The sequence below is a fragment of the Nicotiana attenuata genome, unplaced genomic scaffold, assembly GCF_001879085.1.
Source record: "Nicotiana attenuata strain UT unplaced genomic scaffold, NIATTr2, whole genome shotgun sequence".
Taxonomy (NCBI): Eukaryota; Viridiplantae; Streptophyta; class Magnoliopsida; order Solanales; family Solanaceae; genus Nicotiana; species Nicotiana attenuata.
The window spans coordinates 43,591-47,810 of NW_017675299.1; the positions used below are offsets into that span (position 1 = coordinate 43,591).

Below are 4,220 nucleotides of genomic sequence, written 5' to 3' on the forward strand. Positions count from 1 at the left end.
GACAGCTTCGGTACCATAAACCAGTAAATAAGGAGTTGCCCCAGTTGATGTGCGGACTGTGGTACGGTACCCCAATAAGGCAAAGGGTAACTTCTCGTGCCATTGTTTGTGATTTTCTACCATCTTCCTCAGTATCTTCTTGATGTTCTTGTTGGCAGCTTCTACAACTCCGTTCATTTGAGGCCTGTATGCTGTAGAGTTTTTGTTCTTGATTTTGAAGGTTTCACACATGGCTTTCATCAGGTCACTGTTGAGATTGGCGGCATTATCAGTGATAATGGACTCGGGAACCCCGAATCGACAATCAATACGATCCTTGACAAAATCTGCGACGACTTTCTTTGTTACAGCTTTGTAAGATGCAACCTCTACCCATTTTGTGAAATAGTCGATAGCCACTAAAATGAACCGGTGCCCGTTAGAAGCGGTGGGCTCGATCGGACTGATGACATCCATTCCCCAGGCAGCAAAAGACCAAGGTGCACTTGTTGCATTGAGCTCGTTTGGTGGTACATTTATCATGTCTGCATGTACCTGGCATTGGTGGCATTTCTGATGTACCAGATGCAATCCGTTTCCATCACTACTAGAAATATAGCATTTTCCCACAAAAATTTTCCACGGGTAAATTGTCAGTGGCAATTTCCACCGAAACTCAGTGGGAAAAGTGAAATTTCTTTTCCATGAAAAAACACTAACGTTTCCCACTAACTATCCGCGGGAACGTTTTGGCGCAAAAATGCGCGCAATTTACTTCCCACTGATTCTATGAGAAAAGTCATTAAAAAAATAATTATATAAAACTAAAAAAATTTCCCAGGGAAAACAGTGGGAAAGTATAAAAAAAAAAACGTTTTTAAATATTCCCACAAATTCCGCGTGAACGAAAAATTTTGAATTTTGAATTTTTATGTTTTATTGAAAAAGTTTTCCTACAGAGATTTCCCAGGGATGTAGTGGAAAGTTTTATTATTATTCACCTAGCCTTTTAGTTTTCTCTCAGTGTATATTTCGTGTTTTCTGCCTCTGTCTCTCCGCTCCAAGACCTATTCTTCACCTCGAACTCACTCCCTTCCCAGGTAACTCTCTCTCTCCCCCGCTCTCTCTCTCTCTCACCCTCTCCTTTTTCGATTTTAATTTTTTTCGAAATTTAGGGATTTTCTGGTATTTCAAACCTTAGGTTTGAAAAAATTGTTGTTGTTAAACCTAAGTCTCTTATGCCTTATAGAGCGCAATTTTAGGGATCTTCTGTCGAAATTTAGGGATTTTATGTCAAAATTTAGGGATTTAGGGACATAAACCTAAGTCTTTTATGTCGAAATTTAGGGACTTTCTGCTATTTCAAACCCTAGATTTGAAAAATGTGATGGTAATTATGAGAGTACGATAACAACAACAGCAACGGTTTGTTCAACTAAATGCATAATGTTTAATCAAAATAATATTGTTGTTTTACATCTGAATTACCATTTTGATTTTCATGGCATGTGAAAACAGAGAGGCAAAAGAAGTTTGTGCATGTGCATTCATCCAAATTTTCAGTATCTCACTGTCAGCTTGGCTTCTACCATCATATTATGTAAAATATGTTTTCAGCTTTGCAACTGTCATAAAAGAGTGTTCACTGATAAGATATTATGAACTCGCTATGCTAGTTGACGTGCGAGCCTCCTAATTATTAACATTTTGAGTATCGAAACTATTGATAGCTGCAAACATTTCCAATTTTTCTTGTTCCTTGGTGGAGTTCTTGATTATGTGTCGTGCATTGTTATAGCGCTTTGACTGGAACTAATTGACGCAATCAAGTTCAGGCCATAATATGCTGTCAATAAGTTTGTACCCCTCAAAACATGAATTTTAAATAGGACATTGATACAGCACTTCGTTGATCTATTCAAGCAAATATGATATCATAAATATAGGAAATTCGATCCAACTCTTTAATCGACTCGAAGAAATTTTAGTTGAAAACAGGAATTAAAAAAATTAATTAGCCAGCAAAATTATGTGGCAGAGAACTTGTCACCTAGAAGTCTTGAGACTGGATAATGCTCCGGAAACTTGAGATCTGTTACGCAATTCACTGCATTTAACATGGAGGTCCTGGTCAGAAGTTCCATGTGGACAGAATGTTTGCTGAATTTAGGGTAAAATTAATCATTACTTTATTTTAGCTCACTTTATTCAATCTAACATTTTTTATTTGCAGATAAAGTGTGCATGGTCACATGATTGTGAGGCAGAGGTACGAACCGTTTTCTTTAAGAAATGTTCTGATAGGTTGTCTGATATGCTTCGGACTGCTCGAGAAAATAATGTGAGGCCAACTCGATCGGATTCTTGATTATTTATGGGTTAAACTTCTTGAATATTGGAAATCTCCGGAATTTGAGAAGAAGAGCCGCCAGTGAAGGGCAGCCCGTATGTTCGACAAGGGTGGCTCTATGCACACTGGGGGTTCAACTAGTATGGCGACTCATCGAAAAAGATTGGTAATGTGTTTATTATATTTTTCTTGATTTATAACTGCTTTAGTTATCATTTTTTTAATATATTTTATTTTGCAGAAAAAGGCTAAAGGAAGACCAGTAACTCATGATGAGGTGTTTGAGGAGACCCACATGAAGAAGTTGAAGGATGGAACAAAAACAACTTGGGCCGAGATGCGCGCTGAGACAACCCATGTAAGATTAACAATATTATTCACATATATTTGTTAACATAATAAACAAAAGAATTATAAAAACCAGGCAGAAAGTTCTGTCACACTTGGAGGCTACGTGTGATATGTGTGTATTGCGTATTTTGCCAAAAAAACATGAATGGTGTAGAATAATCCTTTGGATGTGTTAATGAACATTTGTATCTCGTTTGCCCTTTAGAAGGGGAACAACTGCCAAAATTTGATTTCTTTAATTTGAATTAGGAAATGACTATTCCTCTTGGAGCCTAAGTATTAAATTGATCTACTGGAAGTTGGAGGTGCATGTAATAGTAATGTCTTTGTCACCAAATTAAGGTGCTCTCTATTATGGCAAAAGAAGGGAATGATCAAGAACTATATGTGGCCATTTACATACCACACAAAGTCATGTTAATTAGCTTAAAGATAATACTTGCAGCAAGATCCTGCCATTACATGCTTCTGCTCTGGAGAATATTGCGTATGTACGTGGAGTTTATCATTTAATTGAGAATCCCTTCTTGTCATGTGACTTTTAGAATTTATGTGATTAGGTACAAAACCTTTATGTTATCTAGGTGCACTCATACTTTTTTGTTCTCAAGTGGTGATAGTATGTGGTATTTTAGTAGTATTGGATATCGAATTATCCTTTAGCATATGTAAAAGCTCATTTATAATCTTCTTTTGTAAGAGCAGAACTTTTTATATATTAGTAGTGTGTTCTATGTTTCTCTCTCTCTCACTCGCTCTCTCAACTGTACCTCTCTTTCATCTTCTCTTTGTGCCTTGTGATATTGTGTAGAGTGCCATCTTATATTCCAATAGCTTTTCCATAATCAGAATTGTTTCTTTGTGCTATGCACCTGTTCTTTTTGTAGTCTTGGTTCTGCAATTGCATGTACTTAGTAACTTAGAGAAAGGGATCTGTTCTTAACTTAGAGAAAGGGATCCGTTATTAGTGGTTATATGTGCTTCAAACTGATAAAACTTAACCCCTACCTTATATTATTTTTGGCAAAGTTTGTTGGCCAGGAGTCTAGATATTTAGCTTCATGATAATAGGCTAGGTCTAGGTGATTTGGCGATTGTTTATGCTCCCGCTTGATTATGTTTCAATGTCACAATATGGTTAAATGATGAAAAATGGACTCTAATTGTGAATTTTACACATTGCAGGATGGTGAGCCTATATGATGCCTTAAAGTTGTGATTGGAGCTACATTGGAGCAAGAAAGACCCCTCGGAGCTGAGTGCGCGCAAAGACTAGACAAAGAATTGAAGAAAAAATGACCTGAACTAGCGCGAGCAGTAGCGCGATCGCGCTAGTCCTGAAGCGGGAGGCAGAATGTCAGGAGACTAGCGCGAGCATTAGCGCGTTCGCGCTAGTCCCAGTTCTGGTAAAGATTTGTTAGGGGCAAAATTGGAAATCTGGAGGAAATTTCACTTAACCTATATAGAGTCAAGCTCGCCCAAGGATTAGATATCAAGGTTTTCATAGTTTAGTACAAGAAACATAGAGGCAAGAGGCAAG

At 37.5% G+C, this 4,220-nt stretch overlaps 1 long non-coding RNA gene across 3 annotated transcripts; it reads left to right on the forward strand.

Annotated features, from left to right (window-relative positions):
- The first annotated feature begins 964 nt into the window (after positions 1–964).
- Positions 965–3,906, forward strand: LOC109219921. 3 transcript variants are annotated; one of them, XR_002067008.1, is made up of 5 exons: positions 965–1,079; positions 2,018–2,150; positions 2,213–2,495; positions 2,571–2,687; positions 3,866–3,906. It is a non-coding gene; the product is annotated as an uncharacterized LOC109219921 (long non-coding RNA). The 3 variants fall into 3 exon arrangements; XR_002067006.1 differs by lacking the exon at positions 2,018–2,150; XR_002067007.1 differs by lacking the exon at positions 965–1,079 and having other exon boundaries at positions 1,105–2,150.
- The last annotated feature ends 314 nt before the right edge of the window (positions 3,907–4,220 follow it).